The sequence below is a fragment of the Parasteatoda tepidariorum genome, chromosome 12 (genome assembly GCF_982258835.1).
Source record: "Parasteatoda tepidariorum strain Cologne lab strain chromosome 12, Ptep-v5.0, whole genome shotgun sequence".
NCBI lineage: Eukaryota > Metazoa > Arthropoda > Arachnida > Araneae > Theridiidae > Parasteatoda > Parasteatoda tepidariorum.
In genome coordinates, this window is record NC_141766.1 from 3,718,618 (window position 1) to 3,743,222 (window position 24,605).

The 24,605-nt window shown below is 32.1% G+C and overlaps 1 protein-coding gene across 1 annotated transcript in view; it reads right to left on the reverse strand.

The window, feature by feature from the left end:
* LOC107456875 (uncharacterized) overlaps positions 1 to 20,568 on the reverse strand; it is an 82,629-nt gene extending 62,061 nt beyond the window's left edge. Inside the window, exons 1-2 of the mRNA XM_043052342.3 lie at positions 20,303 to 20,568; positions 13,729 to 13,869 (exon numbers count right to left, since the gene is read on the reverse strand). The gene's annotated coding sequence lies outside the window, so the exon portion shown is untranslated. The remainder of the gene's footprint in view (positions 1 to 13,728; positions 13,870 to 20,302) is intronic.
* Between the last annotated feature and the right edge of the window lie 4,037 nt (positions 20,569 to 24,605).

Here is a 24,605-nt window from a genome sequence, read left to right on the forward strand (position 1 = left end):
AATTGTTATCGATACCAGCTATATTTAAATAAACTTGTTTAGAACGTATGATGGCTTAAGACTGCAATTATTTCAAGCTAAATACAACACTAATAACAGGGTTGGAGCCCTGTTATTATATATATATATATATATATATATATATATATATATATATATATATATATATATATATATATATGACGTCGTTGCCGAGTGGAAGGATTAAAACAGGTCTTAGGCCAGGAAGGAGGGTACAAAATTTATTTATAAGACAGAGCAGTCACGAGAGTGTGTACAAGTGAACACGAAAAGTTGCACTCCTTGGTTATATGTTAGGGAAAATCTTGTAACGTAATGTCAACCTTGTAAAATGTCTTAATTTAGGGAAAGAGGGAAATCTTAGTAGTTGCTATTGGTTTATGAAATAGATAGAGCGTTTCCCACAGACAGGAAAGGGAAAAATGTTCTGATTTTAATTAAATGCATACTTGAGCCAAAAATAGATTTAAGAACAGGATGTGGATTTTAAAAGTGTGAGAAAGTATTTCGATCAGAATAGTTAATTAGGATGAAGTTTTATAACAAAGAAACTAACATAAAAAGATTAATTGAAGCTTTTTATGTTGCATATATATATATATATTGTTTGTGTGTTTTTCCCCCCAACTTATATTTATAGTGTAACGGAAATTATAATATAAGATAAGAGTTGGTTTTCAAACCTTGATTTCCAGATTATATTGTTTTCATTTTTAATATCATAAACGTAGAATTCGTTCTTGATGGTTAAAGAAATTTACATAAGTGTGATAATTCATATCACAGTTTATCACTGCACTAATGTTTTGAACCTGTATATCATATTTGTATTTATTTTGTCATGAGCGCATTTTTTTTTTAATATATACGTATAATTAAAGGATACAAGTACACTTAATTATTATATTTTATGTAATATGAAACAGCATTGCTAAAATATTTTTTAGAAACACTGTTGAGGTTGGAAGAGTAATTAACATTTAAGTTTTGTTTTAATAGTTGAATTTTTTTTCCCATAGTGTAATGCTCTAAAAGTTATTTTAATTTAAAATTGTAGTAAATTGACAATTTTACTGCCTAAAATTTCAAACTCTAATTTTAAGTTTTAAAAGAAGAGAAAAAAAAACATTTTAATAAATTTTGAGGTTAAGTTTAAAATAAATAAGGAAGCATCATGGCGTTCCTTGGCAAGGGCAGAAAGGAAGATTTACGAAGTTTGGCAGAAGAGTTAGGAGAAAGCATAGCAATTTGAAATAGTAGATTTAAAATCTATAATAGTGGCAAGTAAAGCATATGAAGAAAGCTTTGTGAAAAATTTATTAGAAACGATTATCAATACTAGAATGGAAGAGGAAAAAGAAAAGAGAATTAGAAGCTGAAGAAAAGAAAAGAGAATTAGAAGTTGAAGAAAGAAAGAGAGAAGTGGAAGCAGAAGAGAAACGAATGGAATTCGAGTTAAGAAAACTTGAACTTGAGGCTCAGTCAAAAGGAGTTACAGTATCAAAATCAGTTGAAAATAGTAGCCCATTCAGTCATGAATTTATTCGTTTGATGCCAAAATTTAAATTAAATCAAGATGACAGTCTTGTACCTATCGTTATTTGAAAGACAAGCGAAACGAACAAAAGTGGAGACTAAAGATTGGGTGTCTGTTTTATTGACTATATTGCCGTCCGAAATAGTGCAAATGATTGCCAGGGAATCCGAGGAAAGTTTCGAAGACTATAATTACATTAAAGCAGTTTTATTAAAGCGGTTCAAGATGAACGCAGAAAGTTTCCGGAAAAAGTTTGTTCCACATCAGCGTAGTCCTGATAAATCTTGGAGGGATTTCACATTTGAATTAAGCAATTATTTTCAGGAGTGGATCGATGGACGTAGCTTGTCCGCCTTTGATGCTCTGAGGAATTTGATGATCACGGATCAACTCAAAAGAAGAGTGCCGCATGAAGTGCGCGAACATTTCCTTGATGAATGGTCAAAGTTGATATCCCCAGCCAAGTCAGCAGATAGGCTCGATGAATACGAAAGTATTCGAAATACGCATTAACGAGCTTCGAAAGAGAAATCACCTGAGAGAGAAAGAACCGTCCTCGTACTCCACCTATGGAGCGACCATTTAGGAATAGATTTCCTCAGAATTCAAGTAATCATCAGAAACTACAATTTCCAAAAACTTCTCAAGGTACGAAGGTACAAGGCGATCATTCAAGCCAACTTGTTATTCGTGTGGAGCAGGTTATTATTCCAAAACATGCCCAAAGAATGATAATAAAAGACATTATGGTCCAATTGCTCAAGGCAATTTGGTTTTGTCATCCACAACTGAAAATGAAGTCAATCCTTCAGTTCTGACAGCCAGAATTACAGCACCAGTGTCAAAACAAGCAAAAGACTGTTTCGATATAGATAAGCTTCAAATGGTAAGCACTAAGTGTGTTGATCAGACCCTTAAGGGGATTATAGATTCAGGTGCTCAGATTTCAGTGATGCGGGAAGGACTTGTTAGAGATATACATTCCAACGGAGAAGGAGTGATTGAAATTTCATCTGCTTTTGAGGAAAGTGAAATGACACCTCTAAGGAATTTTTCAATGAAATTGGATGATGAGTTGCATGGGAATGTTAATATCTCATGCGCAGTATCGAAAAAGCTTGTCAACGATTTGTTGCTCAGCATAAAAGCTTACGAGGCACTAAAAAATTATGTACAAATTCATAAAATGGCAATTGCCGAGGTTATTACAAAACAAGGTTCCGAGAGACCAAACGAGCCTGTGGTGCAGTCATTGGAAAAATCATTGAGTAATATTTCTATGATAAATGGTGTCACCAAAAACGGGATGGAATAGGGAAACGAAAATCGAGCTGAACTCATAAGGCTACAAAAGGAAGATGCAGATTTGAGGAATGTGTGGATTTGGGCCAAAGACAATGAAAAGTCTTATAAAATTCAAAATGGAATATTGGTGCATTCCGAAACAATGTTCAGTGAAAAGGTAAACCAGGTTGTACTTCCATTGAGCAAAAGACAAGAAGTGTTGAAAATGGCCCACGAAATACCACTTGCTGGTCACCTAGGTGAGTGTAAAACGAAACAACGCATCAAGTATTCATTTCATTGGCCTACCATAACACATGATGTCAAGGCGTTTTGTGAGAGCTGTGAGACATGTCAGCTACGAAGACCGATCACCTATCGAGATAGAATCCCAATCCAGCCGATCGTAAGACCAGAAGCACCATTCGAAATTTGGAGTGTGGACTGTATTGGTCCTCTAGAACCACCATCACGTAGAGGACACAAATACGTCATTTGTGCAATTGATTTGTGCAGAAGGTGGGCGGAAGCTATCCCAGTGAAGGAGATAAGCGCGAAAATAACGTGCAATGCCCTAATGAAAATTGTTGTGCAAACTGGGTTCCCGAGAGTGATATGTTCTGATCAAGGAACCAACTTTACATCGAAGTTAACAAAGGGTTTTTTAGATGTCATCGGGGTTTCACCGCGATTTTCAACGCCCGGTCATCCAGAAAGCATGGGTGCTGTTAAAAGATGGAATAGGACCCTTAAGAATATGCTGAACAAAAATATACAACAACATGGTAGATAATGGGACTTACATCTGCTATATTTATTATTTGCCTACCGTGAAGTTCCCCATAGCACTACCGGTATTTCCCCATTTCAATTGGTTTATGGAAGGTTACCTCCTGGACCTTTGGCTCTGTTGAAAGATTTGTGGACAGGTAGAGAAACAGTTCCAACTAATGCACCGAAACCTGTAGAGACTTATTTACAAGATCTAATAAATAAACTCAAAGACGCTCATGAATTAGCATCTGAAAGCTCGAAAGTATCCCAAGATACTTATATTTCTCAATACAATCTTCGCTCAAAAGAAAAATCATTCAAGGTTGGGGATAAAGCCCTCGTGTTGATACCATCATCATCACATAAACTTCTTAATACCTGGAGAGGACCCGCCACACTAATTCAAATGACTAGATCCCATTCAGCCAAATTCGAAATGGAAGATGGAAGTATTCGCGAGATACATATAAACAAACTGCGACTATACGTTACCCGAGTAAATTATGTTGGTCTTGTATTCGAACAATACGATGACTTTGGGGACTTGCATTATGCTCCTGCTGATAAATTTAACGTATCAATTGGAGATATTGATAAATTAGATAAGGGACAAGAAGATTTGACGGCTGAACAAAGGAGAGACTTGTCAAAAGTTTTAAAAAGATTTATGGATGTATTTAATACCAAACCTGGACATGCTAGAGTGGACGGTCACGCTATTCGAGTCACAGCAGACTGTTCTCCCAAGAAATTTAGACCTTATCGAGTTCCCATCCGATTGCAAGATGAGGTTGATCGACAAGTGAAGGAGCTCTTGGACTGGGATCTTATTGAACCAATCGAGAGCGAATGGGCTCATCCCGTAGTGTGTAACGAAAAAAGACTGTAGCGTCAGGCTATGTGTCGATTACAGACTTTTGAATAGCTTCACTATCCCCGACGCATATCCCATGAAAATAGCTAAAGAACTCTTGTTTGAAATTGGAAAAGCCAATTTCATAACAGTACTTGACCTTACAAAAGGTTATTGGCAGATCCCGATGATAAATGAAGATAAGACTTTCACCGCTTTTGTCACCCGTTCGGAACATTTCCAATGGAAAGTAATGCCTTTTGGTTTAAAAAATGCTGGAAGCACAATCCAGAAGTCAATGGACAAAGTATTGGCACGGCATAAAAATTACTGTCGCTCGTACATCGACGATGTAGCCATATTTTCGGAATCCTGGACTGATCATATCTTTCATATCAGTCAAGTTTTGCTCACATTAAGAGGAGCTGGCATAACGATAAACCTGAGGAAATGTGACTTTGGCAGACGTCACGTGAAGTTTCTAGGACACATTATAGGTTCCGGAAAACATACTCCAGATCCTGAGAAAGCGGAAGTGATTCATAGTGTAGCGAGACCATCTGCCAAAAATGAGGTCCGAAGTCTGTTAGGACTGGCATCGTATTATAGAGATTATATACCCAATTTCTCCGAAAGAGTGTTGCCTTTAACAAATTTAACAAAGAAAAGTATTCCCACGAATATTACACGGGATGATAAATCAGAACAATCCTTCCAACAACTCAAGCTTGAACTGGTAAAAATGCCCTCTTTACATACACCTAATTTAGATTAACCATTCCAGTTATATACTAACACCTCAGCAACAGCTATAGGAGCTTGCTTAGCTCAGACAGCAGATGATGACAAAGAAATACCGATTGCCTTTTTCAGTAAAAAATTAACTCCTTGTAAAGCAAGGTGGTCTACAATAGAAAGAGAGGCATTTTGTGTTTTGGAGGCGTTAAAGAAATATGACAAATGGATTTTTGGCGTGCAAGTACAAGTCGTATCAGATCATAACCCTCTGAGTTATCTCACAAGCAGCGTGCCTCATGGTGCTAAACTTTCAAGATGGGCTTTGGCATTGCAGAGATACAATATGAGTCTCACATATCGTAGAGGTTCTTGCCATGGAAATGCCGATGCTTTATCTAGAATAGCAATGACAAAGTAAATGTTGGTGTATGTAGTATGTTCATATTTTGCGTGCATAGATTTATGTTATTGTTATAAGCTTCATATATAATATTTTAGTAATTGATTGTATCGTTTGTAATTTAATTAAGCATCGATTTTGAGAGCTACATATCTAAGAGCTCCTCTGCCTGTGTGATTTGTGTTTGTTTTCCCATTTTGCTTTTTTATTTTTATTTTATATCTTTAGCAGGATGTGAAGCAGCATTGTCGCTAAGGTTACGAATGTCGAATGTTCACGGCTAAGGCTTTCTTTGGAGGGACGTGTAAAGATTGAAAGCGAAGTAACTGAGAAGAGAAAGGAGGAGAGAGAGGAAGGGAGAGGAGGCCGAAGCTAGAGACAGAGTAGATGCTGGACGCTCTCAGAAGGAGCAGGACTATTTTTGTCGCTGCTGATATGTTTTTGGATAGATATTTTTTTATATGTTTAGTTTAGATGTGTGATGTGCTACAATTCCCTCAATAAAAAAATCAAGCAGCCGAAACTCTTTGTGATAATTTAGATGAGGTGTTTTACATTCAATACATCGGGATAATATATCCATCCGGTAACCGGCCGGTCACGGCGATTCCGGTCACGGCGAGGGGGGAAAAAGTCTACTCAAACGTTTCATAAAAAAATAGAAAGAAAGAAAAAAACAGTTATTTTGCACGTTTAACTTAAGAGGATGTTACACTGTGAGAGAAAGTTTTCTTGGTAAATTCTAGTTCGTCTCCATTGTTATTAAAATATTTATGCAAACAAATTACAGCAAAATTACTTCCCACTGCATAATCTTGTCTTGCCATGATTCGTTTACATTTTGATGTTTTGAAAAGATTTTTCAGCATTCGAAACTTCCTGAACCAGTGACAGCGGAAGTATTTCAAGAGTGTGTGGGAGGGGGGGGGGGTATGTTTCAAAATTAGAATTAAATTAATAAAAGAAATTGTTTACATGTAAATTATTTATCTCTCATTCAACGGTATTTTTTTTTTACTCTGTTCCACTGTATTTGTTTTGTTTTTTTTCTGTCCTCTGTGACATTTAAAACTAATACTTTCCTCATCGGTCAACAATAGGAACGTCCTCTGCGGGGGGGGGGATGAGTAACAAATGATTTGGTACCTGTTTGTAAAGAATTTTTCAGACTGTCTCTATATCAATTTTTTTAGAATTTCCTCAGACACAAATATATTTATTTTATTGTAAATTTAATTAAGCAAATTTGAGTCAAAATTGCAATCGTAGAAGGGGCTGAGTCCCTTCATTTAGAAAATGTGAGCCCCCACCCCTGTGCCTCTCGGTCCCTGTCCAGAACTCCCTTTTTCAATACTTTAAATTTTAATTTACTTACGTCGGTGAAAGTGAATTTATCATAAAGGATTTCTCCGGTGATAGAGCGTCCTCTTGATAGTTTTGAATTTGAAAAATAAAATTTATTTTATATTCTCTTAACCCTTAGACGCAACATTTTTATTAAACATAAGTTTGAGGGATACAGCGTTCGATTTCCAATGAGGCGAACCGGGTTCGAATCCCAGTCGATACGAATTCCGCATCCGGCTTGCACCGACCACAATGCTGACGTGAAATATCCTCAGCTGTAGATGGATCATGGGTTAGAGTCCCCTTGCCGTCAGGTTAACCGTGGGAGGTTCTCGCGGTCTTCCTCTCCATGTAACGCAAATGCGGGTTAGCTCCATCAAAAAGTCCTCCACGAAGGCCAATTCAAATTTCTCCCAATACTCGATCCAGGAGTTCCCTTGTCTGCTGGATTAGGCTCAAAATTACAAGGCTACGAAGTTGAACATTGGCAGTCGTAAACCCATAAAATTGGGTCGGCTGTTCAACGACGGTTATAAAATAAAATAAACATGTGTTTCAGGCTTTTTCATTATTTTATATTAATTTAGGTGAAAGTAAGTGAAAACTATTACAGTTGAACCTGTTTATCTCGAACCTCTTTATCTCGAAAACCTCTTTATCTCGAAATTTCAAAAATTCCCTACATTTACTGTCTAAAATCAATGTATTTTCCATGTTTATGCAGAATTTTGTTTCAAAACCTCCGTTTCCTCGAATTTCTAATAATAAAGCACAAATGTCAAAACTTTCTTTATCAGTAGAACTCGTAGACAGATATGAATTTCGTGAATCCACAGGAGGTAGGGATGAACAGGTTGGGGGTGTTCACTATCCCTGCACTTCCTTAACTAGAAAGGAATACAATGACAGTAAGTGAGGGGTTAATGAGTAGTGACCATCAGGCAGGCCCCCGGAATTCTGGGATTCAAAATTTTTAGTCTTTCTTTGAGCCTCTCAGTAAAAAGAAAAACTGTCGAATCAAACTTTTTCCCAGTACACCATCTTCGCTAGTTTATCATCTTCACTTGACCTTGTGGCTCATCTTTCCTTCGGTTAGACTCCTCCCTCGAAATCAATTGTTTTTCAGAATTTTGTAAACATTTTCGAAAGAAAAACTGAAAGTATTGAACTGCAAATAAATTCATGTGCTAAAAATGAAGCAGAAGAAAATAGAGAGAGACTTGTCCCAATTGTCGAAACCTTAAATATTTTGTGGGAGGCAAGAATTGGCTTTAAGAGGAACTAAAGACAGTGGACCCTTAAACTTAGATAGTGATGAGCCCGTAATAAATTATGGAAATTTCCGGGCATTACTGAGAATGAGAGCTAAATCTGGGGATGAAACTTTGAAAAAGCATATTAACCAATGTGGTGGTAATAGAATGCACATCAGTCCATCCATTCAAAATGAATTAATCGAGATTTGTTCTAGCATTATCTAAGAGACAATTGTTTATAGAATCAATAAAGCAAGCTGTTTTGCTATTCTTGCAGACAGCAAGCGATGGACATAACTGAGCAGTTGACACTTTGTGCAAGGTATATCGATGTGAGAGGTGATGTACCAATTGTCAGAGAAGACTCTCCAATTCATTCCAATTTTTGACTTATCTGGACGCGGAATGTTATTTTAAAATCATTAAGAAATTTAGGAGTTAATGTTTCAAAAATTGTCGGACAAGGCTACGACGGAGCATTTGCAATGCGAGGGGACTTTAACGGTGTTCAAGCAGCCATCAAAGAATTACACCCAACAGCTATATATGTACATTGCTCCTCACACTCTTTGAATTTAGCAATTAGTCACTCTTGTAGTATTCAAGCTGTTAGAAACTGTGTTGGCACAGTTGAAACAATAACAAAATTCATCAAATCGTCTGCCAAAAGAACAAAAATTTTAGAAGACATCATCAAAATGAATTTGCCGAATGAAAAATTCAAAAAAATATCTTTTTGCTAAACAAGATGGATAGAAAACCATGATGCAATCATTAGATTTAAAGAACTTTATCCAGAAATAATTCAACTTCTCGAAGAAGTAAAGGCTTCTGGAAACCGCGAACAATCTCATTTCTACTATCACTAAAAGTGAGTTTTACATTACTTTACTTGTTTGTAGAAATATTTTTTCTGTGACTCTCTCACTGAGCAAAGCACTCCAACAAATTCATCTAGATTTGAATACAGCTTTGATACATGTAAAATCAATAAACAACACACTTCTAAAAAAAAGAAAAAACGCCGAGTATGAATTTCAAAAGCTATATTCGGAACTCCTTAATACTTTCACAAGTTTGGATCTAGATGTGAAACTTTCTAGATTGGCATCCTATTAAAATCACCGTGGCAATATAAAAAATCCGAACACAGACCCAGAGCAGTACTTCCGTCAAAATATATACATTCCTTTTTTAGATTATTTCGCTGCCCAACTGATTGAAAGATTTTCGAAGCACGAAGATACTCTTGCATCTCTCAATAAAGTGTTACCTAAGTATTGTGTGAACGTTGATATTAATTTATGCAATTTCCGAATCGACGCAGAATTCATTGACATCGAAAACCTCATGGGAGAAATGGAAGTAAGGGCATCAAAGTGGAACCTGCGTGAACCCCTTAGTTACGGCGCTTTCAGCAATGGAAGAATGTGACAGTATCTTCTTCCCAAACATTTATTGCTTGTTATCAATATTGGCTACGCTGCCAATCACCACAGCAACTGCAGAAAGAACTTTTTCTACTCTTAAACGCGTAAAAACAGCAACAAGAAATGCTGCTAAAGAAGAAAGGCTATCAGGGCTAACTTTATTAAGCATATTTCGGGATATTCCGGTTTGTCCTAAAAAAGTAATCGGAAAATTTTCTTCAAATCCCCGTCGCATGTCTTTGTAAGCTTTGTTTACAAATTGATTATAATTATTATGTAATATTAATTGAAAAATAATTATTATGTAATATTTTTTAATTACTAGTTTAACTTTTGCAAACAACAGAATAAACAATATTTGTTACAATGTTTTTCCCCTACTTTGCATGTCTGAAACTGTCCTTGCTTCTTACCATATCCCCCCCCCCCCCGAAAAAATAACCTGGCTACGGCCTTGCGATCAGAGGTTAGCTTTTCAACATAGATAAGAAAGCTAGGAATAGAAATTTATTTTGACCTCAAAATTGCAACCAATGGATCAAAGGATAATTAAGAGTTTGAAAGTGAACTATAGGAAACAGTTCGTATGCAAACTTGTAGATGCCATCGATGAAAAAAGTTAGACCCTATCAGAATTCAGGGCTAAAGAGAATAGAAGGGCTAGTTCACTCCGCTCTTAGAGCTGAAGCTACGATTTCCCTCCTCATGACGTCACTGTGTTCACAGATCTCGGAGATCGCAAGCAAAGATATTATGATAACTTTGCATCCTTCTCTTTGTAAAAATAAGTTAGACTTTTTCTGGTTATTAGCTTTCAAACTTTACGTAAAAAACACATTATTTCCGTTCATAAACATAGTTCAAAAAAACTTTCTTGGCCATTATATTAAAAAAAATACCATTTTAAACTTATAAAAATGTTTTACTGGTTGTCGAAAAATGACACTATAAATACTTTATTTTAAAAAGTTCAGTTTTAACTTTAATTATTAAGAAAAATGAAAGGATATATCAACACTTTTTTTAGCTACATATTCTTTTATAACAATAGGTTGAGTTAAATTTAGAATCCCTGATTTTAAAATATGCCGTTAATAGCAATTTGTTCATACTTAATCATTAGGAAGCATCAACCTTAAACGCTAATTACTGAAACAAAATAATAATTTAGGTTCATAATGACATTAGAAATTTTACAATTGTTTATAGATATTTAAATTTACGATGATATAATTTATAGATATTTAAGAGAACATATTTTTTAAAAAAAATCATAAATATTTAGAATAACTACATTAAAAAATATGTTATGAAATTAGGAGAATTCCAACTATATACTATATATTTCATTTATACTTTTTATTTATATTTTAATTTTCTTTGACTTTAGCCATTTTTTAATTTTTTTCACCTGCCTTTCTTTTTGAAGTAACGAGGCGGTTTCTATTTAGATAATGAATTTTTATAAAAGTTCTTAACGACAGAATAAACGTATTGCTGTTTTATATTAACTGTGTCATTTCGGAATCCATTCTTTACATAGTTGTTCATTTACTTTAGGGAACACGCGGAAAATTATATTTTTTCCTTTTGTTTTTTTATCAAAATTTTTTCAAGTTGCAATCGCGCAAACTGGCATTTCGATAATAGTTTTAAATTCTTGTAAATTCACTGCAAAAACTGAGGAAAGTCATTATAGAAAATAACAAATGTCTTAGAAATTCTCGCAAAAAGAAATGCTCCAATATTAGTTAGAACTAGTAAGGCCGAACGCTCCGTTCTTGAAGTAAAAGTGATAGCTTTGCGCTAGAGGAAATGACGTCAAAGTGACGTCACTAGAGGAAATCGGAGGATTGGCGCGGCGAGAGCTACTTCAAAGGAGTGAACCAGCCCTTCTATTCTCTTTAGCCCTGATCAGAATTACTGTTTTGCCTGGAGAAATATGCCTCTAAAAACTATCCAAGAGGGTTTTAAAAAGCTGGTTTTAAGAATAGCTGTGAAGATGATGAATAAGAGGTTGAAGGCATCAATAAAGAAGAAAATGTTAACGCTGAAAATGCAGTGCCAGATTTGCCAGAATGGAATGCAATAAAATCTGGATATGATGTTGAACCTAATTTTGAAGATTTTTTATTAGTGAACAACTGCCTGGCAACATGAGGAACATTGGCAAATGCGGAAATCATTGATAATGTCAAAGGAATATCAGATGAAGAAGCTGAAGATCATATTGATGAATCAAAAGTGAATACAAAAGAAGTAGAAAAAACTGTAGAATTCTTATAAACTACTCTTGAATCCCAGGAAAATGTTGACTATGAGGAATTTGCGATCTTTCTAACGTCAAAAGAATAATCGAAACAAATAAGGTTAAACGTCAAAAATCTTGGAAAAATTATTTTCAGTGTTAAATGTATGTTAAAAAACTGCTGTGTAAGTAGATGTATGTGGTATAATTAATTTAAAGAAATGTCTATATTTCTCTACTAATAACAATTAAAGCACTTTTAATAGAATTTTTTAATTAAATTTAATTTTTTTAAAGTACCTGTATAACTCGAAACCGTTTTATCTCGAATTTTTCGCCTTTCCCGTGAGATTCGAGATAAACAGGTTAGACGTATATTTAACGTTCGTTTTAATAATATATGGTTATGAAATACAGCATGAAACAGCGGTGTCTATTTCTGCGTTAAAGGTTATAACTTCCAAACACGGCTCACTTCCAAACGATAATTTTTCAAATTTAAATTATTTTGCAGTTATTTAGATCAATGAGAAACAATTATTCATCATTGAAATTAGTTAGTTTTTAAATTCAATTATTGATACATTTTTGAATATGAATAGAAAAAAAAATTTAAAACTACTTTTTTTGGATTTTATATTTTAGTGCAAATATAATTGCAATAATCCAACATATTTTTTTAGTAACTATTAGACTGTTTTTCATAATTGAAAAATACGAAAATACATATTTGTTTGTAATTAGAGCGTCAGAAAAAAATATGTATAAACGAAACACAGGTGTCCCATCTGGGTTAAAGGGTTAAAAATATTTTTGAATTATACGGATTTTGTCCACAGAGGAAAAAAAAATCAGTTTATTCCGAAAGACTAACATGTATTTTAATTTGACTTATTTTATTTATTAACTAGATAATAAATTTATTTATTTCGTTAACATATGACCCACAGAGTCCAGTTTTTATTGATTTGAAAATTTAAATTTCAAAAATACATCTGATACAAAACAACATGATACATCTTAGTGGACACTGTGGGATTAATTGTCCAATATTATCGTTAGCTTAGCTTAAAGAAAAAACAAAATTGATGTTTGTCAACAATCACATAGTCGAAATATGTGCTAGTATTAATTAATTTGCAAATATTTAAGTACTTATTCAATATTTTAGATTAGGAATGCAGGTAACTCACTACACTCATTGATACATATCAATGTTTTCAATATTGTATTTTACTCAAAGTGCATATTAATGCTAATCAATAAAAGTCAAATTTTATTTTAAATGTGTTTATCGGCATTTGCATATTTAGTTACACTCATACAAAATTTAAATAATTTCAAAATTTCCCTGTTTATTGCTTTTCTTAAGCAATTTTTTTGCTTAAGACTGAAGATTAAATCAGACAAACTATTTTTAAAACACGTGAATTTATACTAATTATTCTCAGCTACACTTTTTATAGCGTATCATATTATTGTTTATCACATGATCATTAAATTATAAAAACCTATTTCAAATAATAAAACACATTATAAAAGACATTTAAAATAAAACTGATACAAAATAGTTGATTGCTAATACACAGTATTCTAAAATATTAAAATATAATTATAAATTGAAATTACTGAAAACAAAAGAAAAAAATCGTTTGGTTCTAAAGAACAATATTTTTGCAATCGAAATACAGTTCGTATCAAAAAAACTATATTTTATAATGGTTAAAAAAAAGCTAATTCACGCTCTCGAAAACGTCTTACTACTCTTAAATGAAATAAATGTCAATTAAAAAAATATCGTTGATAACAATAACCTCTATGAAATGATCAAATTGCTTACCTTTAATGTTATTCCTAAGCAAACATAAACACTGAGTCATCTTCTAAATATGGAAGAAATAAACCACTGGAATAGCGAAACGCACATTCTCAGTCTCTTCTGAACGCAGAATATGACTCACCCTCCCACCTGTATTCTTCCCTGCAACAAAAAGAGAGACTTCATTTGCGCAGAATCTTGGGAGCGTCTGCAAATTGAGTATTTCAAAATATCAGTCACAAAACAATGCCCGCATTTAATTGCTTCTTGCTTTATTTTATTTTATTTTTTCTTAATGAAAAAGTAACAATGCTTCTATTGCCAGTAAAAATAAAACTAGGAATGAATTTTATTAAAAAAATTAATAACATTTCATTTATATACTTGAAATTTATATTTTATGTTGTAATTATTTATATAAGATTTTTGTTTTATTTGTTCAAATTTGCTCAAATAAATTTTTATTTTTAAAACAATATTAAAAACTATGATTTTATTTTATTATTTTCACAAAATGGATTATATATTGCTTTAAGCATACTATATTTGCTTTTTATTACTCCTTAAAAATATTTCAAAACTAAATAAAAAAAATTAACAAATTTTTTTTTAAAAACTTATCAGAAGTTCTTATAGAAATATAGTTTAATCATGATATAAGGTGTTATGATACCATTGGCTATTTTTGTTATACTTAACAAATTAAAATTAACGAATAAAAACCAACTAGTATAAAATACGATCTTAAATACTTTTCCCTTTTTGTGAAAAATGATTGAGTTACAAAATAAAATGCTTCGTTTGCCCGAAAATCAAGAGGCTAAGTTCAAAAACGCTTTTGTGTAAGGGCAAAATAAAATACAATACAAATGAATAAATTGGAGAGAAAGTTGCTGGAATTGAAAAGAAAAAAATTGGGTACAATCATTCGTTTGACAAATTTCCACTGGTCTTAGAAGAAATTCCGGTAAAATTTTCTTAGTGGGCTGATCCATGACAGGTTTTCGTTAGTCCTTTTTCGCCTCTTAACGCAAATAGAGTTTGGTACTAATTCGACGATTCAAATCAATAATTCGAATCAGGATTCGTATCAGTTGATTTTATCAGAAGAGATTTAAATTATAATGAATTAATGTTTCTTAAATTTCAGTTAGTTTTATTTCACAGTGATGCTATGTCATACATAGTTAAAAATTTCTTGTAAAACCTTAGAGATTCTTACGCATTCATTATTAAGGACTTAAGATTTCTATTTTAATGCCAATTTTATAATAGATAAATCATTTTTATCAATTTCATTATCAAACCACCATTGATTCGAATCAGTAAGCGATTCGAATCAGTAAATGATTCGAATCAGTAAGTGGTTCGAATCAAATGATTTGATTCACTAAAAAGAACTGATTCTATTGATTCGAATCACTTTGATGATTTGTTTTTCCCAACTCTCAACGTAAATACGCGTTAGTTTCGGTGAACATGAAATTAAAATTTTACATTTAAACAAAGTTGTCCCTAGTTTGTTGCTTGATCAATGAGTTACTTTATATTTTGGAGGCTCAAAATTACTTTGATTTTCAGACAGAATCGTAACATTAAGGGCAGCATAACTGCTATATATATCTTCCGTTCAACATTAATTATCAAATAAGAATTTCTTACTAAAAATCTTAAAAGTTTAAATGATTGTACGAAGGTAAATCTCAATGCACGTAAATTGTTGTTGTAGTGAATTTACGTCGCACTAGAGCTGCACGATGGGCTATTGGCGACGGTCTGGGAAACACCCCTGAGGATGATCCGAAAATATGCCATCACAATTTTGATCCTTTGCAGATGGGATGGCACCCCTGCTTCGGTAGCCCGACGACCTGCATGCGAAGTCGAGCACTTTACGGCAGAACAGTTTAACGAGGACCAATACCGCACACCCTCGGTCCCTACGCAGACTGATCCAAGTGGTCACCCATCCGCACACTGACCGTAGCCAGTGATGCTTGACTTCAGTGATCTGCTGGGAACCGTGTCTTAACGATCAGTCCACTGCGGGACCAATGCACGTAAATAAAGTTACAGTTATGGAATGATTATGGAATGTTAGTTGAATCACTTTTCATTTAATATGCTGTCATTTCTTAAAAAAATATTAAAATATTTAACGTTTAGCAGAAATAAATGCTATTGAAAATTTAATTATTCGAAATGAAGAATTAATTTAATATTTAAGTGTACTATTAGTAGATGTCTTTATTTCATAGCAAAGTTATACGGTAATCATTCTACTTTCAAACAGTCATGCCTTTTAAAAACTTTTTCAATTTAGTTTTTTAAAAAAATCTAAAAATAAAAACATTTCTATAAAAGACGTAGAGAAATTTCCTCAGAACGATATCTTATAAAATATTTCTTCCGTAGAATATTACATAAATTTTCGTTGTTTTGCCTTAATACCCAGCCGGGTAATAAATCCAAGTTTTACCGGATACCCAGAACTAACTGGGTAAAAAATTCGATTTTTAACGGGTACCCAGAAATGGCTAAATTTTAGGACCCAATATATTTCTAGCTACAATTAATTAACTAAGTTATTAGTAATTTGTTAACTAACTACTAATTCCTTGCTAATGAAAATCAAATTTGGGGTTTGAGCTACTTTTTGGGCTACTCATTAATTTTAGAGTGCTACAAATCTGAAAAATGTGCTACGTTTTTACATAGATTTTTCTTTTCAAATTTATAATATATTTTTTCCATAGTAAAGTTATTGGGAACTTTATATTTCAATTATAAAAACGATTTCAAAAACCCTCCAACTTTTTTACCTTAAAAATAACAGATTTTTTTGTTTTAAAATATTTCTCCAAACATTAAATAAAACGCATCGGCCGCAGTTTTTGTTTCTCGATTTGTTTTACTACGCGGAGATCATAATGTTCGCGTATTGTAGAAACGGGAAAACTTTTCAGGTTTTTATATGTAGAGACGTGAAATCGTAAAGATGTTTAAAGAAAAATGTACAAGAAATTAAGAGGACGCAACCCTCTCAATGCCAGCAGCTAATGCTTTTTCTATGGGAGCTTCATTTACTAATAACTTTTTTGCATTTTGATATTTTGAAAAAATTCTTTCAGCATTTGAAACTTCCTAGTTTACTCTAAGATTTTGTGAAACCACTTTTTGTTTTACTATAACCACCGGGCCACAGGCCAACTATATGTAACAAACAGCGAATAAAAAATTTCCTACAAGTCACCACCTGATCGTTCTTTTTTTCGTTGAAAATGCATATCATGCACAATTTATTATACTTTTTTTACCAAATACGGAATTATTATGAATATTTATTAATAATCTGAAGAAATTACTTTATTTCACGCTTGTTTTTTAAGTTTTTTCTTCGTTTTTGAATTCAATCTTGTAATGTTTACTATTTGGAGAAATTCCTTTCATTACTATAATAACCATTTTTTTAATTGCTTGAACTTTTCGAAAAACTCTCCACATTTGTCCTAATTACAATGAAAAATGGATTTATATTTATACTGTATTATGAAATTATGCTATGGAAAAATACTGTTTAATTCCGACAATTATTAAGTGTTTAATATCTGAAAAATATACCACGAAACGCTTTAAAACCTAGAAAAAGTAAATCTTGAGAGATCAAATTTAATCTGATAAAAGGGGAGAATTGATGAGCAGGACTTTGAGTTGAGTTGTGTTGAGTTATGAAATATCACCCTCTTAAATGCTTTTTTTGAGAACTCATATTATATATAAATATTATTACACCAGAAGTATACTAAACAACTTCGCTGAAACCTATATTTATATTAAGGCTTTATTAGCTTAAATGAACCCAGCTTTTGAAACTGTTTTTGAAAAAACCTAAGGTATATTATTTAAAAAATAAACTTTGGTACTATTTAAAAAGCTGACTTAAAAAAAGGAGTTTTAGTATTAATGGAAGCTATCCTAAAGCTTAACTTTTCCTTATTCAGGCACAACATTATTAAAACTTTCTGATGTAAGCTTTTAAAATTAGACAAATTTAATAATCAAACTAAATTCGTTCACTCTTCCGTATCTCCAGCTGGAGAATTTGGCGTAACACTAGAAGGTAAAAATTGATGCAAAATTGAAGAATCTTTGGTAGTAAGACTCTAAAGGTACACTAATTAGATTCGACCTTGATATAAAAACCTTCAATGTCATGATTCTTTCCCTCACTCATTTCCTAATGATGACGTAAAGATTTTTTTTCTAATTTATTCTTTAGAGATGTTAATTTATAGACGACGGTATAAATAAATTAGAGTTTGGAGAAAAGGTAAATCTAGAGTAAGCCAAACTTTTTTTCTCCAAAATATCAAAATGCAAGATTACTTCACTGCGAAATCCCAAGTAATCCTACCATACTTTGCGTGAATTTAATATTCAAAAAAAAAAAAAAACTTTGTATAGCGTCCTCTTTTAATATTTTGAAAATTTCTGATTAATTTCACCAGAAGGAATATTTCGCAAAAAGCCTGATTATGTTTATCAAATTAGAATCAATCCTTTGATTCAACAATGACAAACATTATTCCTTTTATTTCATGACAACTTAAAAACAACACAATACAATTGAGCTTTACGTAATCAGTAATGGAACTAAAAGCTAGGAATCAAAGGGTTATCACTTTTTTAGAACACAAAATTGAATCACAGAAGTTTTATGATAGTTAGTGGTGTGTCTGGCTAACCTTTGTTCCAATCATCGGATTTTTACGCACTTTGTGTCAATATTAATGGTTCAAAAGGTAGACTTCAAACTTGCAAATTAATCAGTTGTTGTTGTTGTTGTTGTTGTTGATTTACGTCGCACTAGAGCTGCACAATGGGCTATTGGCGACGGTCTGGGTAACATCCCTGAGGATGATCCGAAGACATGCCATCACAATTTTGATCCTCTGCAGAGGGGATGGCACCCCCGCTTCGGTAGCCCAACGACCTGCGCGCGAAGCAAATTAATCAGTAATTTATACTGAGTTGAGAAAATCACACATAAAAACGTACTTTCTCTATGCTTATGGAACTTTCCCTGATTTGGAATTTTGGTGAGAGTAGTCACGTTTAAATTTTTTATATTTTTTATTAGTGAGTTGAGTGTGAAGAGAGTTCCCCTAAATGTTAATTTCTCTTTTTTCGTATTTTGACCATTTTAAAAACTTTTCAAGCGATCTAAACAATTAAAAAAACTCAAAATTTTACAAAAATAATTCGTTATATATAATTATTTTTTATTATTTTACTTAGTAATAGTCAAAAATATTTTGCATTGCAAGGTATGCATATTATTGCATCATTTTTAACTATTGTTATTTTAAAACGAAATACAAAATATAAATGAAATCAGTCGAACAGCTTCTGAGTTATTATACGACAAAAAGTCGTAATTTTAACTTTTCATTTCTTACTTCACGTACACATTAATTAGAAAGAATAACGATTTCAATAAAACATAATAATTGCTAACATGCACACTAACATGCACATTTGAAATCAGTCTAACGATAGCAAACGTAAAATTGAATTATTCTAAACTCAAATTGATATTTTATAATGAAAGCAAAATTTATTTGTTATTATTTGATAAAATATCTAACATCCACAGAATAAGGTGATTACTTTTTTAAACAGAAAAATTAGTTTTGTAATACGCAAAATCAAGTAAGACCAATTGTAAGAGTGAAAAATATTTTTACTCCCAATTTTTTTCTTTTAATATTTTTAAAGTATTGTTTTAGGCTAGATTCGTTTTAATAATTTAATTGATAGCTTTTTTACCGCTAAATACTCATACATTTGCCAAATTTATTATTTTAGTCAAATTAAGAAATATTTAGAATTCCCGGAATGAGCATAAAGTTTCGCTTTCTGAGTGAAAAACTAAAATTGTAATTTTTTTTTAAAGTATATATGTAAAACAAATTTCAGCTGTCAAGTTCAAAAATGTAAAGTTTAGAATATAAAGATTTAGGTATAACGAAATGTAATATTTGGGTGTCACCGAATGTGCTGGAAATTTCAATTTCAATTATTAAATGCGTATATTTGATAAAAATAAAAAAATAAATAAGTAAATTTCGAAATTGCTAATTTTCAATTACCCAATCTTAGGATCAGGTTATTTATTTAGCTTCAGGTTATTTATTTACCTACGATATATATTTTAGACATAATGTTACTTTAGATTCTAAACTTAACAATTTTCGGCTTAAAATATAAAAAATTGATATTATATAAAGTATCTTTTAAAGAAAAAATTAAATATTACCAAAAAAATAAAAATTTTTGGTCTATTTCTACTTGCTTATAGACCTTGTTAATATGGTAAATATGTGATAACTTGAAATTTTAAATTTCGAAAAAGGAAAAAGATTTTTATGATAAATATTTTTAAACTGTTTCTACAAAATTACAGAAAATTTTGCTTTCTAATTTATTCATAACAAATATCTAATAATTATTTAAAAGAACTGTTTGTCCAAAAATTCTAAAACTAAATTTCAACCAATGCAAAAACGAAATAGTTTTACTAAAGGCAACTTACATCCGTCAATGCTTATAAAGGTGTCAAGAACAGGTTACCCGAGGTGTCACTCATTCGATAAATAAAAAAAATCATACAAAAATTATTTTTAAATAAAAATACTTTTATTAAAAGTGCAAAATTAGATGCTTTCCGATGCACAAGGTCAAGTAACGGCCGTTCCCCTTTCTGGACCAGCGTTAACAGATTTAAAAGGAAAACATTGGCATAGTAAAAAAAAAAGAATAATGAACGTAAAAGAAAAGTAGTGATTTTAGAATAGATACTCAGTTTCATCGTCTGCCGAAGTTTACGTCACTCAGTTAGAATTAGGTTTGTGATGTCATCATCTACCAATGAAAACGCAGCTGTAACGATGTCATCTCTACCCAATGAATTTTGTTCCAAGATTAATATATATCTCTGAGAGGTTCTGTTTTCTTCAATTTGTGGAGTTGGAAAGACATCGTCATGTTCTGAACGAAAATTAGATAATTTTATTTTTCCTTTTCCAACCTTAAATTTTAAATATTAAGTATTTGTAATTTTTTTTAAACCAATTTTAAGGCTGCTTATAAGTGCTGCGTTTTCTGCTAAAAATAACACTTGCTTGATTTTAACTCGTGACAATTCAATGACAGTTATATACTTCCGTATAATTGAAAATAAATAAATTAATAAAGTGCAATTTTTTCGAACAGCACTTATTTTTTAAAATTTATTTTTCTTTTTTTCTATTGCTCTGCAGTATACTGCTTCAATTAATATTTCATTAAAAAAAATAATACAAAAATAATTAGGGGAATCTAGGAAATACTTTAAAAGTTATAAATTAAATTCAAAGCCTTGTTCCGAGGCGAACCTCAATCATTAATTTGCTGAAGGGGTCAAAATGGAGAAAAGACAGGTTAGACTTTAACTATCTAGACAAGTGAGATGTTGTTTTCAACGTATTTTTACATTGAATCGAAAGAAACCCAAAACCAAATTAATCGAATTAACAGCTCGAAAGCTATTGAAGTTTTTATGTACAAAATGTATGCTTTTGTATTTATGCCATTTTGTGTTATACACCTGTGACATTACTGTCTAGGCAAGTGAAAGATTACTTCTCATATATTCTTTTAGGCTGAATTTTAAAAAATTAAACCCAGTTTAAAAAACTCATGTTTAAAAGTTAAAAAGTTTTTGTATGTTACAAAATTTTCGCTCCTCAGACATTGCTATCTCGACAAGTGAGGTATTTATTTAATATGTATTATTTTATGTAAATTAAAGGAGACCAAGCCCAAGTGAATAAAACCAATAGTTTAGAATTTAAAATTGCTATACATAATGTATAGGAAATGTACATTTTGATTTTACATACACGCGTTTAATATTCTTATTTTGAGAAATGATACATTGTTTCCTACGCTAAATCGAATGAGAAAAAACATAAGTCGATGAAATGAATAATATAGAAGACATAAGTGTTTTGAATACTAAGAGCGTCTTTTTTAACTTCATATTTAAGCATGAAACCCTCATGACTTCTGAACTATTAGTTCTATCGCATTGGTTCTGATCTCTTTCGACTCAGCGTCAACCAACACATAGGAAATGAATGTCATGGCAATTTTAGACGAGCTATAAGTACAGAACTGTTCTCTTATACATTTTTTTTTACTTTTAAACTAATAGTTTTTCACGTGGCTTCATTTGATTCAACAAAAAAAATTACAAAAGAAATTATACCTCACATGTAAGGATAAGAAGCGCTAATTGATGTAAAAATTTAGATTTTAAATACATTAGGTTCCTAAGAAGTGTAACCTTTGGGGACTTCATTTCTTTCAACTTTTTCTACAAAAATCAGTTATGATTTTTGGAAACCTGTAATTTCCAAATTTGATCAGATATATTGTTGCAATGTCTACATGCACCACACTCGAGCGGGGGGGGGGGGGGAATAGGAGGTCTAATATACATAATGGCCTATATTTTCCCCAAATATTAACTGATAATTTTGAAACTCGGTCCTATATATTCTTACACATCAAAACACATTACGTCAAGTTGCAAAGTTATAGACAAATTATAGGGGCATAAGGAAGCATAATTATTCTCTCAATATTCCCTTTATATTGTAGGGTCGGGACTTAGTAAATTTTTTCTTTTTCGTCGTGCTCTGCATATACATAATGGTCTATATTTTCCCCAAATTTTATTCTACAACTTGGATTTTTGGTAAAATATAATGTTATAAGACGTACCACACTCCTTATACTCCAACTTGTGGTGGACTCCACACCACAAGTTGTAAAAATATAGACAAATTACAGGATTTGTTTAAACTTCTTTCTTTGACACACTGAAGTACAGGCGCCATCTATGGAAGTAAAACTTAATAAATAATTATAAGAGCAACTTAATAAAATAAAAAAAAATTTAGTAGTACATATATACATTATTTTTATAATTATTTATCAGCACTATTTAGCAGTATCGTGTTCCAAACCATGTTTGCCCCACTTTTTTTTTAAATATTCTAGTTGATTCTTATATTTTTATTTAAGCTATAATTTATTCGCTTTTTATTTTAAGTCACTCTTAAAATTCTAAGTTAAACACTTAAGTCAAGAAAATTTCGTACATATTATACGGGGAAAAAAGATTAATGGAGAGTTGCGATGAAATATAAGAATTTTTTTTTCTGTAAAAATCTTGCCCAATCGTTTATACATAGTGTATTTACTAAAAGTTTTTTCAACCATCACAGCTTAATTTACATGACATTAATAGCTTCTATCGTTTCACTTAAAAAAAAAAAAAAAATACATTACATATTATATGGTAAACAAAATATAATAGAAAGATGCAGTCCAATATAAAAATAATCGTGATTTTTTTATTTTTTTTTCGATAGTAATCTCTCCCAATCAATACAGATGTAGTGGGTTCGATCCCCGGAGGGCACTAATAATAATTTTCAGAACCTTATGTTTTACAGTATGGCAAGCTCTAAACAATTTTTGTCTCGATATTTTTTAAGGAAAATACTCTACTTGATTCTTTTTTTTTATTTTTTATCTATAATTTAAAAAAAAAAAAATAATAATTCTACCGATTTCTATTATTGTTGTTGTTCATTTACGTCGCACTAGAGCAACACAATGAGCTATTGGCGACGGTCTGGGAAACATCCCTGAGGATGATCCGAAGACATGCCATCACAATTTTGATCCCCTGCAGAGGGGATGCCACCCCCTCTGCAGAGGGGATGGCACCCCCGCTTCGGTAGCCCGACGACCTGCACGTGAAGTCGAGCACTTTACGGTAGAACAGTTTAACGAGGACCAATACCGCACACCCTCGGTCCCCAAGCACACTGCTCCAAGTGGTCACCCACCCACACACTGACCGGAGCCAGTGATGCTTGACTTCGGTGATCTGCTGGAAACCGTGTCTTAACGATCAGTCCACTGCGGGACTAACGATTTCTAATAATTTGTTTTGGCTGGGGTCGTAAGGTTACATTCCGAGGTTTAGTGCCGGGGATTTACCTGACTTATTTCAAGAAATCCTGTCGTTTTCTGCAAAATATAAACGTCTTAGGCTGAAATGTTAAATGCTATTTAAATGGCAAATTGTCATTTTCCTGACTTATGAATGCAAGGAGATTGACACAGTTGCCAGAAATTTGCAAAGAGGGAAAGCAAATATTAATCTAATACCAAATTTATGTGAGATTGTAGTATGCTTGAATGTAATCAGAGTCATTTATTTATTTAATGATTGATTATTATACACAAATTTATTCTATACATGTCAGCAACAAAAACATTTTTGATTCTTTCTACAGTGGATAAAAGAATTAATTTAAGCAAATCATGGTCCATCTAACGCAAATGCTTAAGTTGAGTGACTTACTGTCGAGAAACTGCGACGAACAATCTAACTTTAAAATTTTAACTGTAACTGTAGCGAGGCGGAAGTTTTGTAAACAGTAGGGGAATGATCGCCTCAGAGAGAAGAGGTTGATATGTTATGCTCATTTCAAAAAAAGCTTAATGTTTCGTTTTCAATTATGTTTCTTGTTACGTTTTGTGTTAAATATTAAATGTTTTAAAAAGAAATAGTTAATTCCTTTAATGGCAGAACTTGTTACTTTTTATTATTGACATCTTTTTATTTTTACAAGAGTAGCGATCCTTTTTAAAGCGAAAGAAAAGCTTTCCATCTTCTCACCGGGAAAATTGAAGAACAACAGAAATTGCAGGTAAGGTAATTTTACCTTTACCTTTAATTAAGAATTATTATTGAATTTAATTGAGTTGATTGA